Here is a 25,922-nt window from a genome sequence, read left to right as displayed (position 1 = left end):
TGCATCATCCTCCAAGTTATTATAAAAAGATATTTAGCTGGTCCTGTAGGCAAATTCACAAGAGATTTTCATAGATCCCTAAATTTCCCACCCTCTCACCTTTCTCACCTCACCAGTACTCCATCTCTCATTTACATGTACTTGTTTAACTACAACATTAAATTCATAATTCTCATGTCCATTGTATGTTAGAATGGAGCAACATGTGTAACAAATAAGATAGAAAAAAGTAACTTTCAAGTTTTCCAAAAGCCATTTTAAAGTTTTTTTCCTGGAAACTTAATGTATAAGCAGGGTATAAACTTTCTTCTTAAAGAAGCTCATCCAATACAGGCCTAAGTTTAGCTATACAAGCCTTCATGCAAGGCTCGATTTTTATTATTCAGTTTTTGTACACTAAGAAGAAATCCAGACTGAACTCTTATACATCCTCAGAAGAAAAAAAAAAAAAAAAAAAAAAAGGTTAATCATAACATAGAATCAATAAATGATTAGTGAAACTACTTAAATCAAATGTGAAGTTTTTGAGCTTGCTGATCCACTGACCCTTGAAATAACTTCTGTCTGCAAATTCTATACCTGCTTGTTTGTTTGTTTGTTTGGTGAGTAGGGGCTTTTTTTCGGTTGAGCTTTCAATATACTGGAAATAACCTTGAACACTTTTTCTATCCTGATACTTACTGATCTAAGAGTTGAATTCAGTACCTTCTGTCTCAGTACTTTGCTCTGTTGGTTCTGTGTTTTTATTGAGTTGTATGGAGCTGAATATATAACTTTTTTCATGTTATTTCATATCTTTCTGATCTTTCTCACGTAATGCTCTGGGGAACAAGAAGTCTTGTTTTTATGTTTCTGTTTTTATAGTAAACCTCCATTCTCATACAGCAGCATTAATTCTGAATCTTCATACTTTTTAAATTAGACAAAGGAATATTAAATCCATTTAGAAGTGCATAACAGGATATGAATGCCTCACATAGTTGAGCTATTCAGTAGTTCCCTGGATCTTTCGGAAAAAAACAGAAAAATGAATTGCCAGTATTTTCAGAAAGAAACTTACATGTATCTTTTATGTTTATTATAAAATGATAGATCAATCCATAAAGATTTTCTCACATTAAAGATAAATCATCATTGTTTTTTTCAGCTTGTGTTCAAGAATGAAACCTAAAATTAGTTCAGGAAACATTTGTATGTGTGCGTGTGAGTATGTGTTCGCATGTTTGTGTGTGCATTCACATCCCATGAGTTTAGATGCTGTTTTGCTCGTCTAAGAATAAAATAATTTAGGCCCGATTTTCTTCTCACTAATATTGCTATAATCCATCTGTGCTACTGTATCAATGGAGTCACATGCGTTTAGCTATAGCAAAAAGTTCATCAAACATGTAAGAATTTTTAACTTTCTAGAATGCTTTACTTTGAGGTTATTGTCTGACTCATGGTTTTCTGTTTTTTTTTTTTCCCTTCCAACATAATCAGTTTCAAAATAAAATATTTTAGAACCACTTGTATCACCACATAATTTGTTCCAACATAAATGTACCAACAATCCCTTGACTTTAATCAAAAGACACTGCCAGCCAAAAAGGTCAGAATAGTAAAACAATAAGAAGGGCCAAACAAAAAATGTTTTTCTTCACCTTACCAGACAATATGAAAATTTTCCAATTAAATCCATTCTAATGAATTCTTGTATGGATCTGATTATTTATTAATCTTAGACTTTATTTGGAGTGGAGAGGGGAGTTGAGGACCGAACATAAGTATAGTTTCTTTTTCATTTCAGAATGAAATATTCAGAAGACATGTAATCAAAAGTAACAAGAAACAGCTGTATAAATGCTTGATATTATTAAACATAAAGGAAAGCTCCTAAATTCTTTATACACATTTTAATTGTTTTGCTAATTATTACTACAGTGATTGCCCTTAGACTGCCAGCGTTTGCCAAAAGCTGCAAGAAGCTGAGTGAGATACTGCAGTAGTTCTCTGTACTAAATAGATAAATTAATTACAGTATAGCTAAGGCACTGTGTGGGATACCTTAGGGAACACTGTTTGAAGGAAAAGCATTTAATACATCTTTTTTTCAGGATGCCTGTTTGTGAAATGAAAATTTAAAAATTTAAGTATTGTTTAAAAGGATAAAAGGAGATAACATATCACAGCACTTAGAACACAAAAAATATATCAGATGCTCCCTACTAACTCTTGACTTTTTCATATGATTTGGGTTAAATGAAAGGATATTTATATTTATTCCTCACACATTTACTGTTCTTTCTACTTATTTGCTTTAACAAGTTTACAACAAAAAAAACTTAGTAAAGTAGCATTAAAGACTAGAGTCTAGCAACACATCAACCTCAGAAAGAATTTTTCCTTAAGTTTCCCATTGAAATCAACGACATCAATATTTAGTGATGCATTAAAAATTTGTTTCCTTTAATCACTTTTGTTAGTCTAAATCAGCAATAAATTGACAGAGCTGAAGAGCTGTGAAGCCAGAACAAATTATATCAAATATATATCCTAATTATACAGTCATATTTAATCTAACTGCTATTAAAGGTAATACTATTTCTTTGCTTGTGGTTTTAAGTAACTTAAACTGCTGAAGCCAGTACTAAGTCTACATCATATAATGCCTCCCAAAGGTTTTGAACAGTTATCACTTTTTATCCTAGTCACAAACGATATGGAACAAATTAAAGGAGAATGAAACCCTTCAAAGTCGGATGTTAAGGTACAGCATTAGCTGGATCATTTAAAAAGAAGATTGCACCTTAAATCATCCAGAGTAAGGTGGCTGACCTGGAGCGTTTGTCACTAGTCATGGAACAAATGTTATAAATGATATGGAATAGCATCAAATAATTTCAGCAATCATTGTCACAGAATATTCTTGTTAAAAAGATTATAAATAGTATGATTCATGAATTTTCATTTGGAATCCAGTACCGGATAGTTCTTCAATACATGCATCCCACTGAAGTTAGTAGGTGAAAAAGCATAAAGTCCGAGTGATATTTTATTTTTGGTTAAAGAACGGCTTTCTGGGCAGCTCCCCATCATGAATCTCCTGTGTTGGACCTTGGCTGTAGTTTATGTGTTTGCCAGAATTTGGGGAAAAACACTTAAATTTCATAATAAAATGATCAAATTTTCAGGTAACTCAGAAATTTAACAGACCTGTACCTGTTAAACAGGGATATAGAGAAAAGTTTCACTACAGCTCTTTAGGAGTGGGGAAAAACTACCATACGCTTTCCAAACCGGGTGCTGGTGACCCAAAAACATTACATGTGATTAGAGAAGATGATCAGAGAGCTGGAGCACCTCTGCCCTTTGGGAAAGACAGAGAAAGCTGGGGTTTTTCAGCATGGAGAAGAGAAGGCTCCAGAGGACCTTATAGTGGCCTACCAGTACCTGAAGGGAGCCTGCAGGAAAGCTGAGGAGGGACTTTATAAGATCATGATAGTGACAGGACAAGGGGAAATGGCTTTAAACTGGAAGGGGTAGATTTAGACTAGAAATTAGGAAGAAATTCTTTACTCTCAGGGTGGTGAGGCACTGGAATAGGTTGCCCAGAGAGGATATGGATGCCTCCACCCTGAAGGCGTTCAAGGCCAGGCTGGGTGGGGCTTTAAACAACCTGGTCTAGTGGGAGGTGTTCCTGCCTGTAGGAGGGGGATTGGAACTAGATGATCTTAAAGGTTCCTTCCAACTGAAACCATTCTATGATTCTGTGATTCTACAATTCCATGTTTCCCCTAAAACTTCTCTTCTTCAGGCTGAATATGCCCGGCTCCTTCAGCCTTTCTTCCTAGGAGAGGTGCCCCAGCCCTCAAAACCCTCAAAACCTCCTCTGGACCCACTGCAACAGCTCCACATCTCTCTTCTGCTGGGGACCCCAGGACTGCACAGATTAATCCAGTTGTGTCTCACAAGCGCAGAGCAGAGAAAGACAGTCACTACATTGACTACATCTTTTAGTTTTCCAAAACTTGCTTTCTCACTGGAGTGATATGTTTGATTTAGAATAATCAAGTGGTGTGTATGGCTGTAATTTCTATGCCACTGTAGTCCATTTTCCATGCCTTCCCACTGTTCTTTTATTCTTTTTTTTTTTTTCCTCCCATCCTTATGGTAATGAATAGATTTAGAACAGACTTGGGGCTTTCTTGCATCTTTGGTTCTGTTTCATAAATTGTCAGATGAGATTTTGTACTTGTAGAAGGACAGATAAAATAACTGCAATGTCCCTACTCAGAATCCCACCCATTTTGTGACTCATACAAACAGCTTTTTGAAGGAACACACGGGAAAGAGAAAAAAATATGTGTCAAAAATGAATAGTGCGGAATATCTTTTTGCAAACCTGTTCTACTGCAAGATTCAGCCAAAGATACACAGCTGCAGCCAATGGCTTTTCTACCAAGAGGTAGTTGAACAGCTGCATCTACCTTTCTTCTCACAAATATAAAAGCAGGATTGCTTTGAAAGGACCCTTGTCTGTGTGGGTGTCCTACCTCTCTCCCTCTAGTGTGTAGATGGCACTTTCTTTTTCATATTTTGAATATGTCTTGGCTATTTCAGGAGTACATAAGAGGGATAAATGATTATCACTTCATTTCTAAGTGTTCAGAAAATCATTTAAGTGATGCTAAAGTAACAAAAATCTCCTGTCATTTAGTGCTCAGTGGCTGAGGAAGAGTGACAAAAAAACTACAAGTCCGACCAGAAGAACACACAAATGCTGTAATAAAATAGATTCCTATGAAATACTTTACAGTTTCTTCCTTTTCTGTTGACAATAAATAATAATAATAAAAACACCTCAATAAATTCACAGCTGGAATTCAGTTATAGCCAGTGAATAATTTTCCAGTAAAACCTTATTGTTCATCACATCCAAAGTTTAGTAAACACCTTGTCCTTTCAAATATTGTACCTCAGATTATACAGAGCTGATTAGGCTGATAGGGAGCGTTCAGTGTTTACTCCACACTAGAGAGGAAGACAGACAGCACAAGCCCATAAGGGTATAAGTGCCAGATTTTCAAATTTAGTTTGATGTACAGGGTTTGTATCTACATTAGTTCTTTTACCAAATGAAAAGCTTAGTTCTAAAGTGAACCCCTTTAAACACATAATTAGTGACTGTTCATTAGCTCATTTTCTTGATGTGCATTGAAAAACTTAATCTGGTGGATATTAAACACAAACTTCTTCAGTCAGTTCACCAAATACACCCAGTCTCTCAAAGTCAAAGGCATCAAAGTTTGTAACTGAACCTTGCACAGCCTTAAACCCTATACCTGGTATCAATACTTCATCCAGCAGGTCAGACTAAATCCAATCTGAAATAAGACCTCTGACTACCCAGGGTATCAGAACAGGCTGCTTCCACCATTTGATGGGAGAATCTCTTCAGGTGAGAAGCGGTCTCTAAATTCCCTTCCCATTTGATTATCAGGAAACACTTCTTTACTATGTGGGCGACCAAGTGCTAGAACAGTGCTTGATTGCCCAGAGACTTTGCAGATATCCTATAAATCGTATGCCCTGTATGAGCAGTGGAGCTGCACTGGATGACTCCAGAGCTACCTTCCAGTCTCAAACATTCTATGATTCTGTGAAATCCAGCCACCCGTCCTGATCAGAGTCAATAGTTTTGGGTTTTGTCTAGTCATGCTTTTTGCAAGTCAAAGGATATAACTGAGCTTATGTTACACCTTCTTTAAACAAAGTACAGCACTGCAGAGGATTGATATGCTCCAATTCTGTTTCCAGCCATGACAGTTAATTTTCTCAGCACACCTTTGAATAATTCCATTAAGAATGCTATTACACAAACAGTCATCAGTAGAAGTTAAGATAAAGCAAACATTCTTTGAAAACACTATATATTTAGTGTCCCTACCTTAGATGATGGAGGTGTTCTAGAGTTTTATGGATTTGTGAAATATCATTTCAGCTCAGAATTGTCCTCATTCAGAAGTAGTTATATTAAAACTACAGCATGAGGAATATAGGTGTATCCTGTGTTTTGCAGCACAGAAATGTATTTGATTACTTTGATTTGATTTGAATGTTGTATTTCCGTAAAGATCAAGGTTAAAAGCAGAGAATATTAGTAACAATAATTTTCTTTCCATATTTGGAGCATTCATATATTCCAAAGAAGACACAGAGCGCAACTGCATTTTTCAGCTCCTATTTTATATTTTAGGAGAAAAATAACAAAACGGCCCATCTTGTTAAACACTCATTCAGATTTCTTTCTGTGTTGGTGGGCATCCCACAACTGCTACATAAAGTACCAATTGAAACCAGCCCTGTGATATATACTGCTACAAAATATGAACAGTGCTAAATACTTAAAGTGAATCGATTTCCAGTGAAAGTGTTTTAACCTCCTTTTAGGTCAAGAAATAGCGATTTTCCAAGCTCACTGTAACCCAAGAAATAATCCTGAGAGGCAACTGTGCACTGCATAGTTCATTTGGTTCATAACATTTATTGAAAATATTCTTTCTCAGAACTGTACTTGAAGCTTTCTATTACAAATTTTAGGTGTGGTTCCTCTAACTTGTATTCTACGTTGTACTTGGAGTTGATTTCTCTCAGATCAGCTAGAGGGTTGGCAATTTGCAATCTTTTTCTTTGTTAAGAATATAACAGCAGAATGAGCAGCAAAAACATGACAGGGTATGCTCATATATATAAAACTTGGGTACACTGCTGAAGCAATTTGCAAGTAAAAATATGCGTTCTTTGTGCATTCACAAGAGCAGAGTACTTATGAAAATGACATTCTGGCTCTAGTCAATCAAGGTTTTTTTGTGCTGAAATTCTATTTCTAGATGCATTGCATTCAAGATTCAGCACACCGAAGAATAACAGCACAGAAATCATGGCTCACACTGTTGACCCTATAAACAGCTGGTGGTGCATGAGGAAATATTAATTCTTACAGTAGTCTGTCAAGTGACTCTAACCATGCTAGTATCAGAATGCTTCATGCCACAGACCAATGAAATATTGTTATCATTCCTCTTACATCCCTTCCAGAATGTTTGTTATTAATCATAAAAAAATGTTTTATTTCATCCATAAAATAGCCATTTGTTCTTCATCTTTAAAGCATTTTTTCCTAGAGATAATATCCATCATTAGTAATTGAGATCAGTTGTTTGGTATAACACATTTCTCTGTGGTAGTATAATAATTTTTAATTGATTAGATGGTGATATTTTTTCCTTGTAGCAATGAAAAAAATTAGCAATCGCAGCATGTTATTCATGGACATTCAGCTCATTGCATGAAACTCATACTTCTCCACATTTTTAGGCTTTTACAGAAGGTAAATTTAGGGGAAAATATTCTGAATGCTTTAGTGAAGATGATCAGCAACTTTAAAGTCCCCTCTTGAAAATATATTATTATTTTCTTAAGGTGTATGTTTTTTTTCCATTGAACTTATGACTCTAGAAATGTAACAAAATCTACACCATACTCCAAGAGGTGATCACTTGTTCTAGTAACACTTGCTCAAGAAGGTCAGGAAAATATCAACCGATTTATCTGATAGATAAAGTACTAGTATAGTAGATCTATGAATTATATTGTTACAAAGATAAAGATCCCATTATTAATGAATTTTCAATCTCAGATTAGGCATTGAATTTAACATGTACTGAAACAGACGCTGAAACGTTAACACCAACAACTCAACAGAAATGCAGCACCAGTTCTAAATATATGGACAATAACTACATATTCATCACTTAGCAGTATAATACCTTCATAACATCTTTAAAGCACTTGCAGATTCCTTGTACTAGTGAATCTCAGAACATCTGGCCTATCACTGCTCTCTGAGTTTCTACACATGCTCACAAGCTTCACATTAACACCAGTGGAGTTTGTTGGTCTGTTTCGTTTCCTTCTGAAAGGTACCTGATACTTTGCTCCTTTAGCCAAATACCATTTATATACCAAAAAGAACTGATCGTTCAATTCAAAGTATACACTGTCTACTCCTGATGAGCACCCTTAGTGTGTGTCAGCTTTGTTTCTTTCTATGTGGAGATACCCAGGTTCAGATTTGTGTGTGTGCATGTATTTAACTCCTGAACAACAACGACAACAACAGACCTCATTATTTGTTTATAAGAAAATAATTTAAAGAATTACCTCTGATAGGAATATTTACTTTTGACCTTGCAAAATTTGTGAAAAGGTCCCACCTCTGAGAAAGGGGAAAAAATGAGTTTTCATTTAACTTCTCACTCTTGAACTTCCTTTACAAAGGAAGGTCTGAGCTGAAGATGCTTAGGTGTCAAGGCAAAGCAGTAGTAAGTAAAGAAAGTGGGATACACATTATTTAAAGAAAATGAGAATGTAGCCTGCTACTTCGTGAAAAATGTCCCTACTTTTAACCTGTATCTGTTTGGATGCTGTTTTCAAGATTCTTTGCTGTATATGCATACATACTTACAAACCAGTCAAAATACATGTAAGCGGGTTTTCAAACAAGCTGAAGTTAGTTTTACAAGCTGAAATTTGCTGCTCTCTATAGATCAAATATGGTAGTTCTTAGCCAAATCTCCTTTTAGTCAGTTCGGAATTTTTCTTCACTGAAGAGTCAATATGTGATATAGTTAATGTCTTTTATTATAATCTTCGCTGACTTGTTTGAAAAACTGTAGTACTAAAATGAGTTGTCAGATTAGATTAATGTAATTGAAATACTTCTTCAGAGTTTTCCTCTCTCCTTTGAAATTAATAGTTAATTAGATGATTGTTGTGCACATCTCCAGGTGATGTAAACATATTTGAAAGTATCTGGTTCGGTTTTTTTTTTTTCCTTTTTAGCCAGCTATACTGTTTTCACCAAATTTAATTTCCCACAATGCAATTAATATACATTAAAAATAGGAGAAGACCAAAGAAATATAAAACAAATATTAATATGGAAGAGAAAAAATATACCTCATATAAATTACTACATCAGATATTCTCCCTATAGCCCAAATACAATTTAGGCTTGGCTGTGGGACAGCATTTGGTAGGGACAGCTTCAAATATTAGTGCAGGTATGACCAAGCTGCTCTCTAAGGAAATAAGAGAATGTAACTATACTTATGGAAGCCTTGACATGCACTTGTTCCTGGGACCAAAACACAGGGGATGTTCTGTTTTATCTGCTAGTATAAAAAAGAAAGACATAAATATGTTAAGATGCACTGTTGGATTTAGAGATGATCAAAGTCAACAGGATACAATACTGATTAACTTTACCTTAGAGTACATATGATAATATTCCAAAATCCAATTCCATCAATGTGGAACTGGCATATTTCTTAATTTAATGAGATATATTTTGAGTTTGATTATGAACTAACCTACTATTCAGTATCTTAAATGCTATACCTGAATAGACTGACATGATTGTGAAGTGATTCTTAATGAGACTTCAGTGCATAGCACTCAAGAGTGAAGTGTTGAGGAATAATCAATGGAATAAAAAAATGTAAGATTTCAAAGAGGATCCTGGTATTGGCCAACATAAAATCTGCCAGTGACTAACAATGCCAGAAATAAGATGAGTTCTGATTTTATAAATCATACCCTGAATTTAATTCAAGATAAGTAAATATCTTTTCACCCTACAATAATAACCATTGGACCTACTAGAATAACAATGGTCCTGTTCCATTTATCTAATCAGATCAACATGATATTACACTAAGTAATATTTTCTTATAAATAGGCACTTCTGGCAAGTAAAAAAAAATAACCCTTTTTTCTCTTTGTCTGGATGTGGAACTCAGGATTCTCATCAGGTACTCATGATTTAGTGGTGGGTTGTTAGAGTTAGGGTAGTATGGTTAGGTTGAGGTTGGACTTAATGATCTTGAAGGTCTTTTCCACAAAGCAGTTCTATGATTCTATGAGTGTATATGCATATATTCTTTAAAATATAGAATAATTCTCATATCCCAGAAATCAACTGACTTTTATTTTTTCTGGTGCATAATTGTTTTCAGGTGATAGCTGACATAATTCTTCACTTGTGATTTGTGTGAAATCAGCAACTGACACTCATCAGAAGTAAGGCTGAAAAAAAGTATTTATGAGAACTGATTGAATCTTCTCCCAAGTTTTCATCTTTCTACAGCAAAAGAAAAATTTTAAAATATGTGAAGGAAATAAAATTAAAAACAAAACAAAAAACCCACATATATTTTCTTCTATCATCAGGTGAGGGAGTAATGACCCATCCAAAATACCTGATATATAATTGATGATGAAATAAGTATATCACTGAGATAGGACATTAGAAAATGAGATTTGCCTCTTTGCTAGTTACACACTGCACCAAAAACATGACAATTTATCACCTAATCACTGTTATGGTCAAAGCCATTTGTTTTTTTAAGCTGCGTTTGAACCATTCCTTTTCCAACAATTACTTTGACATCTACAAGTAGATATAATTTATGGCAGTCAGCCTTCAGAAAAGACTACATGCAGTATATAAATAAACCTCTTTTCTTTCTCTTTTCTTTCTTCTACTAGTGATTCTAGATTCTGTCTCTATATGTCCCGGTATAAATCTAAAATAACTCCACTAAGTATCCCATTGCTTGTAGCTAGAGTTATCTCCCCCTCAGAAAGAGAGAAAAGAGAAGTGAAAGAAAGAGAGATGAAAGAGAAATTGGGGAAAAGGACAGGAGAAGAGAGAAAAGAGGGCAAAAGAGAAAAAAAATTAAAAAAAAGAAAAAATGCATTTGCAGTTATATTTCCATATATCCTTCTGGTCACACAGAACAGTGGTTTTTAGATAAGTAACATTTTAGGAAGAAAATCACAATCACTTGTTGGCAGGGAAGTGTCACTGTAAATGTCACATTAGAGATCCATTTTGAAATCAATTTTTTAACAGAAGCATTAAGTATAGTCTCGTTGTGTTTATCTTTTTGAAACATTGTGAAAACCTGTTGGTGTTTCTTCTTATAAGATCATTTAAAATCACATGAAGATTTTCCCTTTCAGATGACAGTCATTTTCATATTGTATGTAGTATATTGTTCACGGACAATATTATTTTAAAAGTTATTTTGTTAAAGAATGTGTACAGTCGTTTCAAGTATTTCATATTTAAAAACTATATCTAGGTTTTATTTCTAATAGAGACAGGGGCTATAAGATATAGTGGCTTAAGAAACTTAGTAACAAAATAGACTAATATGAAAACCAAATTTTTAAAGTTCTGTTTTAGAAAACTCCAAAAATCTGACTAAATTTTCAAGCATAATTTCTTTTTTCTTCAAAACAATTTTCTCCTTGTATGATTTTTTTTACTTGTTTTGAGATGTTCATTTCTTTTTTTAAATCTCAAAAGAATAGCAATTCTCCAATTATATATAATTTACTAAGCTGAGTTCTAAAAATTTTACAGTGGAGAAAAGTGTTTAAATAGGAAAAAATAAAGTTCCCATATCTTTTTATCTTGCGTAATCACTGAAATAATGAAGAAAGACAAAGTGGTTTCAATAACTTCCCACCCTAAGTTAGAAACTATATTTCCATTATCAATTTCTTCTTTTCTTTTTTAATAAACAGAGCAGACCATGCTGTTATACATTAGTTAGCTGTATGCAAATGCACCTGCAGACTTAGGGTCTTACAAAATTTTCTCAGGATCCTCTGAAATCTTTCTGCTTATGTTAAATCTTATAAGGAATAGAGAAGCTATTAACAGCTGACATAAGTTACATCAGCAGTGCTTCAGTCAAGTTGTAGCATATAGATTTCCTTCTGAATCAATAGATTTGTGTACATTTTATGCTACAGGAATGCTCAGAATGACCCTCTTTTCATGTAGTACCCAGCCTAATATTCAGTCTGAAGAAGCAGATTATCACAAAACAGCCTTATGATTTTCACGGAAGCATGGAATGTCTTGGGTTGAAAAGAACCTTAAAGATCATCTAAATTTTGTTTGAGAAAGCTATTAGGATTCCTCAGTGTGGAATTCTCAAAGTCTTAGCAATGCTAGAAGATCTAATGCTTGGAAAGTCATAAATGCCAAAGAAAAACCACACCTCATGGTCCACTGAAGTCCCAAATGCTTTTCCAGTAGTAACAGTTAGGTTAAGACCTCTCCAGTGCTTCTGCTATGACAGAAGCATGAGGGCTATAAAAAAATGATTTTAGGGGGCTGGGGAGGTTAGTTGACAATGCAGGCATACAAGTAGTATTTGGAGGTATTCCTACGGTGGCAGGGAAAGATAATGCAGTGACCAGGAAAACCCATCACATAAACACATGGCTGAGAGGCTGGTGCAAACACAAGAATCTCGGGTTCTTTGATCATGGGGCGGTCTACTCAGTACCTGGCCTGAGGTCTGCAGATGGGTATCACCTGTCTTAAAGCGGGAAACGGATCCTTGCCCAGGAGCTGTCAGGACTTGTAGAGAGGTCCTTAAACTAGACATGAGGGGGGAAGGGGATAAAACCAGGCCTGCTAGAGATGAGCCTGGGGGAGCAATAATGGGATTGGGGGTGAGGCAAGAGGCCCAGCTAAAGTGTGTCTATACCAATGCATGCAGCATGGGAAACAAACAAGAAGAGCTAGAAGCCATTGTGCAGCAGGCAAGCTATGACCTAGTTGCCATTATGGAAACGTGATGGGACCACTCCCATGACTGGAGTGCTGCAATGGATGGCTACAAACCTTTCAGGAAGGATAGGCAAGGCAGGAGGGGCAGTGACGTGGCTCTCTGTGTTAAAGAGTGCTTTGAGGTTACTGAACCTATGACTGGGGATAATAAGGTTGAATCCTTATGGGTTAAGATCAGAGGAAGAACCGACAAAGCAGACATCCTGGTGGGCATCTGTTATAGACCACCAAACCAGGATGAAGAGGCAGATGAGTTGTTCTATGAGCAGCTGGCGGAAGCTGTGCGATCACCATTCCTTGTCCTCATGGGGGACTTCAACTTCCCTGACATATGCTGGGAATACAATTTATTACAGAAGAAGCAGTCTAGGAGGTTTCTGGAATGTATGGAGGACAACTTCTTGATGCAGATGATAAGAAAACCTACGAGAGGAGCTGCCCCATTAGACCTGATGTTCACAAACAGAGAAGGTCTGGTGGGAGATGTAGAGGCTGGGGGCTTCTTGGACAGAGTGACCATGCCATGGTAGAGCTCTTGATTCTTGGTGGAGTCAGGAGGGGGAACAGCAAAACTGCTACCTTGGACTTCCAGAGGGCAGACTTTGAATTGTTCAGGAGACTAGTAGGGAGAGTCCCTTGGGGCTCAGTCTTAGAGAGTAGAGGGGTACAAGATGGCTGGTTGCTCTTCAAGAAGGAAGTCTTAAAGGTGCAGGAGCAGGCTGTCCACCTGAGCCGCAAAATGAGCCAGAGTGGAAGAAGACCTGTGTGGATGAATAGGGAACTATTCTTGAGGCTCCAGGAGAAAAAGAGAATCTACCTCCTGTGGAAGAAGAGACGGACAACCCAGAAAGAATACAAAGAAGTTGTTAAGATGTGCGGGGAGAAAATCAGAAAGGCAAAAGCCCAGCTTGAACTCAACCTGTCAGCTGAGGTAAAAGGGAACAAGAAACTCCTTTACAAGTATATCAACAGTAAGAGGAGGACCAGGGAGAATCTCCATTCTCTGCTGGATGAGGCTGGGAATGTTACCACTGAGGATAATGAAAAGGCAGACGTTCTGAATGCCTTCTTTACATCTGTCTTTAAAAGTGAGACCAGTTATCCTCAGGTTTCTCCGCTCTCTGACCTGGCAGTCTTGGCTGGGGAGCAGACTAAACCCCCCACAATTCAGGAGGAAACAGTCAGAGACCTGCTACTCCAACTAGACTGCCACAAGTCCATGGGACTGGATGAGATTCACCCGAGAGTGCTGAAGGAACTGGCGGAGGTGATAGCCGAGCTGCTTTCCATCATCTATCAGCACTCCTTGTTGACAGGTGAGGTCCCAGAAGACTGGAGGCTTGCCAATGTGACTCCCATCTACAAGAAGGGCTGCAGGGAGGATTCGGGGAACTACAGGCCTGTTAGCCTGACCTCGGTGCTGGGGAAAATTATGGAGCAGATTGTCTTGAGGGAGATTACGCAGCACGTGCAGGACAACCAGGGATCAGGCCTAGCCAGCATGGGTTCACGAAGGGCAGGTCCTGCTTGACCAACCTGATCTCCTTCTATGATTTAGTGACCCGTCTGGTGGATGAGGGAAAGGCTGTTGATGTAGTCTACCTAGACTTCAGCAAAGCCTTTGACACTGTCTCCCACAGTATTCTCCGGCAGAAGCTGGCAGTCCGTGGCTTGGACAGATACACTCTTGGCTGGGTAAGGAACTGGCTGGAGGTCCGGGCCCAGAGAGTGGTGGTGAATGGAGTTAAATCCAGCTGGCAACCGGTCACGAGTGGTGTTCCCCAGGGGTTGGTGCTGGGGCCTGTCCTGTTTCATATCTCTACTGATGACCTGGATGAGGGCATTGAATGCACTCTCAGTAAGTTTGCAGATGACACCAGGCTGGCTGGAAGTGTTGATCTGCCTGAGGGCAGCGAGGCCCTACAGAGGGATCTGGATAGGCTAGATAGCTGGGCTGAGCCAATGGGGTGAAATTCAACAGGACCAAATGCTGGGTCCTGAACTTTGGCCACAATAACCCCAGGCAACGCTACAAGCTTGGGGCAGAGTGGCTGGAAGACTGTGTAGAGGAATTGAACCTGGGGGTGTTGATTGATGCTAGACTGAACAGGAGCCAGCAGTGTGCCCAGGTGGCCAAGAAGGCCAGTGGCATCCTGGCTTGTATCAGAAATAGTGTGGCCAGCAGGAACAGGGAAGTAATTATCCGCCTGTACTCAGCACTGGTGAGGCTGCACCTCGAGTACTGTGTCCAGTTTTGGGCCCCTCACTGTAAGACATTGAGGCCCTGGAGTGTGTCCAGAGGAGGGCAACAAAGCTGGTGAGGGGTGTGGAGCACAGACCTTATGAGGAGTGACTGAAGGAGCTGGGAGTGTTCAGTTCGGAGAAGAGGAGGCTCAGGGGAGACCATATTGCTCTCTATAACTACCTGAAGGGAGGTTGGAGTGAGCTGGGAGTTCTCTCGTGTGACTAGTGATAGGACTAGAGGGAATGGCTTCAAGCTGCACCAGAGAAGATTCAAGCTGGATGGTAGGAAATACTACTTCTCTGAAAGGGTGGTCAGGCACTGGAATGGGCTGCCCAGAGAGGTGGTGGAGTCACCGAGCCTGGTGGTGTTCAAAGAGCATTTGGATGTTGTGTTGAGGGACATGGTTTAGCGAGAACCATTGGTGAAGGGCAAATGGTTGGACTGAATGATCCTGTAGGTCTTTTCCAACCTTAGCGATTCTATGATTCTATTATCTTAATATCTTTTAGAAACTCAAGAGCAAAAGTATACTTGAGAATAATTTAGAAGCTGGGACAAGCTTGGCTACCCTAATTGTTAATGAGACTACAGGGGGTTCAGCTGGAGAATCCTCATTATTGCACTTATACAGAGCTTGCCCATGGCTCTAATTTATTGCAGAAGGAAATTCAGAATCAGATAAGAGAGGAAATGACTAGCAAGGACATATTTATTTGAAGTAAGCAATCATTGTTGCTATGGTTATGAAAGAAGTGACTGATGTCTTAGAAGGAAGAAACCATCAAACGGTATTTTTCTCTGTTACACAGAAAACAAGAAATGCTCATAGTAACAAAGCACTTCCACTAACCAGTATGTCCAGTGTGCATCCCCATCTTCTTGCCTCCCTGTTCCTTCGCACTGTAGCCACAGCCAGGGAGTGGGGCTGAGAAATATATGTTAGAGCCTTCTTTCAGGATGATGGCATGACCCTTCTCCCTCTTTCCCCATCAGAAAAGCTAAAAATGCAGTTCTATCTTCAACATGTCTATGGGCAGTAGATACGACTTTAGGGAAAGAAAATGAAGCGTGCAGTGATTTATCAAAGCATGTTCTGTTATGTACCTACAGAGCTCACAAGAATAAGGCAAACCTACAAGTGCCTACATTTGTGAGATAAGGATGGGACTGCAACAACTATGTAGTGTGTACATGGCAGAGTGCTTTTCTTACCACTGACTCTTGTAACAAACTCATTTGTGTTCCATCCATTTACATTTTGTTTTAAAGAAGTAAGCAGGTTAGATCTTTGCTTATATCAAGTGGTATGCATAAGACTTTTGTGAGTCCTTGAAAATCCACTGACAAGTAGATTAGAGCTTTTCAATGAGGAAATAAAAGCTGGATAGCCTTGTGTCTGCTGGAGGGATGCTTTGCACTTGCTTCATTTCTGCTCCCCTGTGGCAGAATGACAGCAGTGACCTTCCAGAGGGCTCCTAGACAGCCTAGACAGAGCACAATCCTTGGTAATTCGCTTTTTCTGTTAGTAATTTCATGTGGCAATTCGTTCAATTAATTTGCATATACTTCCAGAGACAGAAAAAATCCATGAAATAGTTGAACAGATAACTTCAGAGGGTTTGAGAAAAAGCAGCCTAAGCTAATGTTTCAATACAGCACTGGAGCTGTTATGTTTCACATGTTACTGTTTCCTCCCACAATGAAGCTTCCTAAACCATCATAACGTAGGAAGAGGAAACTGCTTGTCACATGCAGAGTGGAATCCAGAAACTTCAGCAAAGAATTTCATTTCCAAAGGAAGCTCCTGAAATAAAATGGCAGTCATTGCTTTTTAGTAACACAGAATTGTTTGAAAAGTAAAGTGGGGAAGGACATCTTTTATTTGTTTTTATGATTTTTATTTTTTTTTTAAGATTTTGTGAGATAAGTTATGGTGAGGATGTTATTAAGAAATGCTCACTTTTTTCTTCTGTTCTGGATCAAAATTTGGTAGCCTGGTATTACTCAGGAAAGACCTCTTCACAGTTTGGTGCAAATAACATCCCCAGTTTGCTTTCATACTATTATAGAAGGTATACAACAAAGAAGGGGTCCTTACACACACTGTAGCATGACAATAATTACTCAAATTGTGTCACACACCAACTTCCACTCACACAAGTAGTCAAACAGATATTCTATGGCAGAGGATTTGCTGCTGATGTTCAGTGTTCTCAACTCAAGCTCCGGTTCATAAGTAACCACATGACAAACTTGGAGTGCACCCAAAATTTGCAAATCTGCCAAAAGCTACAAGCGTACATGAACCTCAACAGCAACTGAGCAGCGCTTCTGATAGCTTCCCTCAACCTAATACCATTCTTTGAAAGAGGCACTACTGCCAACTCCAACGGATCACCAGATATCTTCTTACCTTCCTTCTTCTGATGCTCTACTGCAGATTACTGTAAGTACAGCTCTACTGTACTTACACATAAGAGAGACACATATGTGAATGGCATTAGATGTGTGCCTCAGGGAAGTGTCTTTCTTGTTTAACTTGAGTTGATGACCTCATTCCTCCAGGTATTAGTGTTATATGTTGTAAATCTTACCAGATCTTGCCGTGCCAAGCCTGCTGCGTTGGTTCATGTGGATAATACTGGTGCAATGTGCTAAGTGCTATAATTGCCAGTGTGCTAGATCCGTGTTACTACTCACAGATGTACATCAAACTGATTCAGTGCTTTGTAGATCTCTTTATATCCTTCCTGATGGATTCAGTCTCACAGTGTTACAAGCAAATATTTGTAGTAGACAGAAGATTAGATAGAAAAGAAACCAAAACCTGCCATAACAAAAAACACAAAAGCTTTATTAATTCATGGCTATTTATTTCATACATTTAGGTGAACAGATGACACTATTTAAGTCCTGCTCAAGTGCTGTGTAGAAATAAAACTACTGGATTATTTCAGAGAATGAGTTGCACCCATATGTAACAATGCTTCTGGTGCACAGAAAGGAGAGCTACCACAGATAAAATAAACATCAGGTTCAAAATGAAACCTATAGCATGACTAAACTGATGTAAATCTCCAGTCTAATGTACTTTACAGGAATAAGACATTTTTGTTCACAAATACTCTTACAGTCTCATGGTTTGTATAGGTTTTCACTTATCATCCTCTTGAAGACTGTATACAGTGAGTCATACTGGACATTAAAAGCTCCTTCTTACAATTAGGCATAATAATCCCCACACTTAGGAAGCCATATGTGGAGTTTCCAAGATTAGATTTTGTTTGACTTTACACATGAGCTGACAGGCTGACAGATAGATGGGCTTATTTTAATAACAGAGAAACAAGAAACATAAATACTTTTGGCAACTACACTAATCTTAACAAAAACACATTGAAACTTCCATTTTGACCAAAGACCAAATTGTCTTGAAAGGAGTGAGTTATGATAGTCATTTTCAGTATTCATGAGCGAGAAGAATACGAATACAAAATTTCTGGGAGCAATTACTTTGATCTCCACTACAACAGTTCAGGACCTGTCCCTGATGAGTAACACAAATAGTTCAAGAAAAAAAATCCTGGAGGACATCTGCTGTTGTTTATTACCTGACCCTGCATAGTTATCCTTATAGAGATAAGGTTCTTTATTAAAGCCTTACTGAATGTTGAAAACTTTTTTCCATCACAGGCTGTAGTATTACTTCTCTGCATATACAAATAGCAACACTGAAGGAATCAGAATGTGAAGCGTCAGTAGAAATCACCAGTGCCAGCCTGAGGATGAAGGTTATAAAAAAACTTTTGTTGGCTTATATTAGAATCAGTTCCACATGTGGGAAGATGATATGAAAAAGCAAAGGAGAAAATAGACAGATGAAATAGGAAAGAGAGGCCAGGAAAAGCACTGACTCGTGGAAAAGCTGCACAAAAAGAAGTGGGAAAAAGAAACAAACAAAATATATATAACTATAGTGGCCCTAAAATACTGTGATGCATAGCTTTGCATATGAACTCCTAGGAAGACAAGCATCTTCACAGAAATAGATCGGTAGAGGTGTTTGGAAAGATGAGATTCTGTGTTGGCAGAGTACAAAATATAACTATAATTAAGATGTTTACTGCCAAAACCACTGCTAAATTTTAACCAGAAGATGAATGTATGAAACAACTGGGTGATACAAGCAATAAAGAAAGAATAAATTTGCGGTCACTGCTGTGCTTTGTTACACCATTGAACTGACAATGATATGCGTATGCTTATGGATCCTGATCACCGGAAACTGCAACCGGCAACAGGTAAATGACTATTTCTCTGCTCTACATTTGTTTTCCAGCTTTTCTGGCAATTAATAATTCATTTCTTTTCATTAGAAATAAATGATGATAGGTGGAATAACTGATGTTTTTTATCCAAACCTGAAGGTAAATTAAGGTCTAAAAGGAGAATGATATATAGAACATCCCAGATAATTGATTGTCATAATTGGAAATCTCCTTATAATCCACAGCACGTACAAATTACCTGACACTTGCTCTGAACTCCAAGATGTGTGTCACTATGCTTCAAACATTTGTTACATGCAAAGAATTCATAAGGAAGCAACTAAGCAAGATGATTATTATGTATGCTGACTTCTCAACAGGGCTAAAAATGAAAGCTTCTTTGAAGGGTTCATCTATGTTCTCAGGGAATTGCCAGGGGAATTTTAATGGCCATTAAGTGTCCCAGCTGCAATGGAAAAGTTGGTCTAATGTATTGGCCCTAATACAGGGCCTCTTCCCATCACAGCAGATTTGACTGTTACTGTTACACATGGATTATGTCTATTTTTCCCCTCCTCTACAAAATTTAAGTCTGTTATGTTCTTATCAAGGGAAATGATGATAGACTTACAGAGGTCTGTGATTAAATTTGCTCAGCAGCAACCTGTAAATAACCTGCAGCACACAATTCCATTTTTTGTTTCATTCTGTAACCTGCAGTGAGTGTTGACTTCCAAGTACTGTTCAGCGAAAAGGAAAAGCACACAGCCGACTGATTGGTCCTCATTTTCTGAAATGAGAAATGATGAACAGAAAGTCATCACAAAAAGCTCCAGAAAAGAAACCAATTTCGAACCAGTGTGTCTCCCCTACATTTTTACCTGCCTACTGTGAATAGCTTTTGCACTGTGCCTTGTCCTTGTCATAGGTCAACAAGGACAACTGCTTTGTATTTAAGAGAAAGCTGATGAACTCAGTGATCTCTGCAGAGTGAGGATGCACACTGAAGTGGCTGTCCATTCGTGGGTGATTAGAGTCAATAACTCCAGAGCTTTGTGTTGTCTTCATCTATCTTCATCTTGTCAATAACATGAAGTGAGTTTTGCACTGGGCTTTAACAGAAGAGAGAAAGGGGTGATTCTTCTGAACCCCTCTGCTTCAGTGTTGACAGAGGACTCAAAAGTGTGTTTCTGGGCCACAGGACAGCCTTGACAGTAATGGGATAATCTAGGGACACTCTAGATGAAAGAAAATCTGTAAAGGTCTCCATCTAGGTGTTACTAGACCACACACAGTATATTTATTTTCTTTGACGTTCTTCCAAGGACTGAAGAGGTTCTTCTCAATGCAGTCTGGAAGTGCTTGGAAATCTTTCCCATCAGATTCTGACAGTATTTCATTTCTCTGATCTTTGTGCATTTGTATTCATGGAATTTGTTATTGTTGCTTAACTTCCCAGAGAATCATTGGACTGAAGCACCTCTCTTCATTTCTCTAACTAGTGCCATTTGACCCATTATACAGTTTAATCCAGCCTCCACTTTTGAATGGATTTTCTCACAAGTGGCAATCTCTAACAGGGTCACATTGAGAGGCAACTCCATTGCATGTTACCTTGCACCATAATGAGGGCAATTTCAAAAGGCATTCAATCAAAAGAATTGATGTTTTCTGCAAGAGGCTTGTGTCCTGGGCTTTTGTCTGTCCATATGGCGGGCAGTAGCTATTGAAACAGCTCAGTCTGTGTCTTGCAATTGTGTCAGTTTTGTGTTTCACAGTGGTAGGAGTTGCAGCACTACAAAGGTATTCTTAACAACCACTGGAAATTTTGCAAGACTTTGGGGGAGCTGAATTGCTCCTTAGGAAAATTGGATGATTCTTACCTTTTCAGGTGGACCTTTTCAGAAGATTTCTATTTACTTGGCCTTTAAGAGAGGAACAAATGAGAAGATTTGGATAGAGACAGAAAGCAAGGAAGTTGTCAGTGTGCTATTCATACTACACTGTTTTCCAAGTTACTACAAAGCTGTAGTACAATGCTGACCAGTTTTGTACTGTATATCAGATATTAGAATTTTTCCTGTACTGTAAAGCAACACCTTAGTGCAATATTAGCTATCCCATGGTCACTTGACATCCATGCTATAATGCCCTATGTTTTTTCCCTATTTCTGCCTTTCCTTCTCTTTTGCTCATATAAGACTCATAAAAGTGACTGAATTGATAGCCTATGAAATGCACTGTCAATAGAAAATGCACAGCATGAGTGTCTGCATTGCCTCCCCTCTACATGAGCAGCAAATCTGCTTTTAAGGAAAGCAACTCACTGCTCAGCCTCAGCACTGTTGTAAGGAAAGCATACCTGATACAGGGACTGACAACTCAGTCTTAAAAAGTGAGTGTGAGCTTTCTATAGGAGTAAACAAGTACCAAGTTTTATCCAGGCTGGAGAATACTTGTGGGGTAATACCTGATCTGTAGCTGCTTAAGCTCTTTCTTGTGTTTGTCTGTACAAGGATAACAGATTTCTTAGTAATCATTAGACTGAATGAGGGCCATTGAAGTTCCCTGTTCCCATCACTATTTATTTCAGAGGCAAGAATCTGAAATATATTTCCTTAAAGAAGTGGTCTATAAACATGATGAAGTAGATTCTTATCAAATTGAGGTGGCACTTTAATTCTTTTATTTGTGATTAGGGATGGAGAAACATTATTTTTATCTTCTTTATTTTTTTTTAACACAAGATAAAATTTCTAAGACATTGAAGCAGTGCAAAAAATGCAATCTCAGGTTTTGTATCTATATATTGTCTGTATCTAACTCTCTTTGTCCATAGAAGACAGTCAAATTTGTCCTTTTTCCATGGCAAATGTGGTAGCACTTGTTAAATAATCATTACATAATGGTTCTGAAGATTTGCAATTAAAAAATGAGTATATTTGAAAACCTTTTCAGAGATGCTTCAGAAAATTTTTTTAAAAAAAGATTAAAAAAAGAAAAATAATTGGAGGAAAATGAATGAATAAAAAGTACTTCAAGATATGTAAAGGAAGGGAATTTCTCAGTACTCCAACAAATGATCTTACTTTCAGAAGAAAAAAAAGTTGTTAGTAATTTCATGGCCATATCAGATTCCGTATAGTGACTGCATACCTTCTTCTTGTTTCATTTATTCAAAAGAACACAGTTCTCCTATCACTATGTAATGAAAATAGGTATACAGAATGACAGTTGCAGAGAAAGACTCCTACCCATACATAAGACTTAGAAAGAATGACATTTGTCTAGAGATACAGGGCTCTCATGTTTCATCTAGCACGAGGAAGCTGACACACTAATAAAGGTTCAATCCAACAGATTTCAATTGTCAGCAGCATCACTGTACAGGTTACAGTGAGAAAAAGACAAAGAATCAGCAAAGCACAGAATTTACTTCTCTCTTACAAACTTCTGGTGCAGACCAGATGCAACGTAATTATCCCTTACGTTCCTTTGACTCAATCAGGGAAGGAAAGCTGAGGAGAGATGAACCAACTAACAACTTTGCTTCAACCAGACTCTTCTAGGAGATACACTGTGAAAGATAAGAGGCCGCTGACACAATTTGTAACAAGTGAAATTCTAGGCAGATGTAAGAAAAATAAGAAAAATAAAAGTCATGTGGAGCTCAATACTGGAACAGATTTCTCAAAGCAGCTATGGAATATCCCTGGGGATACTCCAAAATGGATTTGTCAAGTAGAGCAACCTGAACTGAGCAATACTGAAATTGGTTCCACTTTGAGCAGAAAATTAGCTAACATTGTATATTCCATAATTGTGGCGTCACAAAAGCTACACAGTCTTGAGTAGTTTGATCACAGAACAGAATGGCTTGAGTTGGAAGGGACCTTCAAGATCATCTAGTTCCAACTCTATGACATGTGCAAGGTTGCAACCCACTAGATCAGTTTGCCCTAATTTTTTTAAATGTTGACCTACTTTGTACAACCTTTCAGTGTTCTTGGTGAATACAGTATATATTTCATATATTTTAATGTGTAAGATATATATGTATATATATGAATATATATGTAAAATATATACATTATATACTGTTATTACAAGCTGTCTGGAGCTATAACTGTATGAAAGAGTAATGCAGTAACTGCATTCAATCTGTGCTAATGCCCAGAGCAGGAATTTGTCTTTCTGTTCATCACTGCCTCCCGGTGCACAGCTGTAGAAAGCAGTCCTATTAGCTATTGATGACTTCATTCTGCGATGTTGTTTCCAGGGAGCAGCATCATTCTCGTTGCCATTGTTTTCACTGGATTTGCAAGGAATCTTCAAGTGACATTTGCTAAGCAATAAGAACGAAGGTCTGTAACAGACAAAAGTAAGTGTCTTACTTCCTAGCTTGTCTCACCATTGAGTTTCACTCCTTGAGGATGTTCCTCTTCAGTCTTCCTTCCTGAAACACTTATCAGACAACATAGATGCGTGCCATGATGGAATATTTTCATACACTAGGTGTATGCAAAGTTGCATACTTTGGATAACGAATGCTGTTGGATACTCTCATGCTAAATTTTTTGTCCATAATCATATGCCTGTAATGAATTAGATATGCTGACACCAGACACTCACCTTTACCTCTCTGATACCTTTTTGACCTTTTGATGGAGTTGGATTTAACTGCTGCTGCCAGAATTTATTTATTCACTTCTTATCAATGGTGGCAGGGGGAGTAAAAGCTGTTAGCAGAGATTATTTGACTTTGCTGTCTCAAGCAAGGATTAATGTTATGAGTCTCCATTTCCTGTTTTCTGCTTCCCTTTTGTTCGAGGTACAAGATTTTCTTCAACAGTAAATAGGGAATATGAGAACTGAATAGCAGAAATTATAGCAGGGGTCGGTGCTGGAGCCTGTCCTCTTCAATCTTTATTGATAACCTGGATGAGGACATTGTGTACACTCTCAGTAAGTTTACAGATGACACCAAGCTGGCTGGAAGTGTTGATCTGCCTGGGGGTAGCGAGGCCCTACAGAGGGACCTGGACAGGCTGGATAGCTGGGCTGAATGGGATGAGGTTCAACAAGACAGATACTGTGTCCTGAACTTTGGCCACAACAACCCCAGGCAATGCTAGAGGCTTGGGGCAGAGTGGCTGGAAGACTGTGTAGAGGAAATGGACATAGGGGTGTTGATTGACGCTAGACTGAACATGAGCCAGCAGTGTGCCCAGGTGGCCAAGAAGGCCAGTGGCATCCTGGCTTGTATCAGAAATACTGTGGCCAGCAGGAACAGGGAAGTAATTATCCGCCTGTACTCAGCACTGGTGAGGCCACACTTGTCTGTGTGTGTACAAAGTACTGTTTGTGTACAAAGTACTGTGTCTGTACAAAGTACTGTGTCCAGTTTTGGACCCCTCACTGTAAGAAAGACATCGAGGCCCTGGAGTGTGTCCAGAGGAGGGCAACAAAGCTGGTGAGGGGTGTGGAGCACAGGCCTTATGAGGAGTGGCTGAAGGAGCTAGGACTGTTCAGTTCGGAGAAGAGGAGGCTCAGGGGAGACCATATTGCTCTCTATAACTACCTGAAGGGAGGTTGGAGTGAGCTGGGGGTCAGCCTCTTCTCTCGTGTGACTAGTGATAGGACTAGAGGGAATGGCTTCAAGCTGCACCAGGGAAAATTCAGGCTGGACGTTAGGAAATACTACTTCTCTGAAAGAGTGGTCAGGCACTGGAATGGGCTGCCCAGAGAGGTGGTGGAGTCACCAAGCCTGGTGGTGTTCAAAGAACGTTTGGATGTTGTGTTGAGGGACATGGTTTAGCGAGAACTATTGGTGATGGGTGGATGGTTGGGCTGAGTGATCCTGTAGGTCTTTTCCAACCTTGGTGATTCTATGATTCTATGAAATAGAAAACAGTGTTGTCATATTTGACATTTTCAGCAAAAGAAATAGTATGCAATTATTTTGGCTACTTCTTTTCATTTTTTTCAACCTGTTTTTGTAGGCTGCAATGTCCACAATCATGAAACAGAGGTATTTAAAGTTTGGTGATATCAAAGCTTCTACCAGAGACTTTTCTCTGCACATTCTGTAAACAGAGAATAAGCAAGATGGAGTGAAAAGGAGAGTGCTGGGAAACCCAACTAGAGCTCTGGTACTACCACATTTAAAATAAAATAAAATAAAATAAAATAAAATAAAATAAAATAAAATAAAATAAAATAAAATAAAATAAAATAAAGTAAAATAAAATAATTTAAAAAAAAAACACTATCAACAATCAACAGCTGTCTGTACAGGATTATTGGTTGTATTTTCCTCTTAGACATGCCGCTGCAGCTTCTTACTCACAGCCGACATAGCACTCAGATATTTCTGCCAGGAAACAGCAGTCTGATGGCTCTTGGATGCCTAATATGCTTTCCTCATACAACCTAAATGTTTGCTGCTATTTTTTTCTTTTGTAATGGCACAGGATAGATATGGCCCACTGCCTTTTATTCTGGTAGTAGATTAAAACTCACCACTATATGGTCAATAAACTATTCGTTACCCTGGGGCAGTAAAGAATTAATTTAGAAATTTTAGCCCACATAGCTTTTTGTCTGAATAGAGGTAGGCACAGCCATTGTGGATAACCTGCTCCAAAACTTTGTCTAAGATATGATGCTGTCATGTTCACAAGGTGAGCACAACAAAATCCTGCAATAT

At 38.2% G+C, this 25,922-nt stretch overlaps 1 long non-coding RNA gene across 1 annotated transcript; it reads left to right on the top strand.

Annotated features, from left to right (window-relative positions):
• The first annotated feature begins 535 nt into the window (after positions 1 to 535).
• LOC121108587 lies at positions 536 to 25,469 on the top strand. The gene is made up of 3 exons (XR_005843216.2): positions 536 to 602; positions 23,493 to 23,594; positions 25,216 to 25,469. It is a non-coding gene; the product is annotated as an uncharacterized LOC121108587 (long non-coding RNA).
• The last annotated feature ends 453 nt before the right edge of the window (positions 25,470 to 25,922 follow it).

This window comes from Gallus gallus, chromosome Z (genome assembly GCF_016699485.2).
Source record: "Gallus gallus isolate bGalGal1 chromosome Z, bGalGal1.mat.broiler.GRCg7b, whole genome shotgun sequence".
Classification (NCBI taxonomy): domain Eukaryota; kingdom Metazoa; phylum Chordata; class Aves; order Galliformes; family Phasianidae; genus Gallus; species Gallus gallus.
The sequence above is the reverse complement of the archived record's forward strand: the minus strand, read 5'-3'. Positions and strand labels throughout refer to the sequence as shown.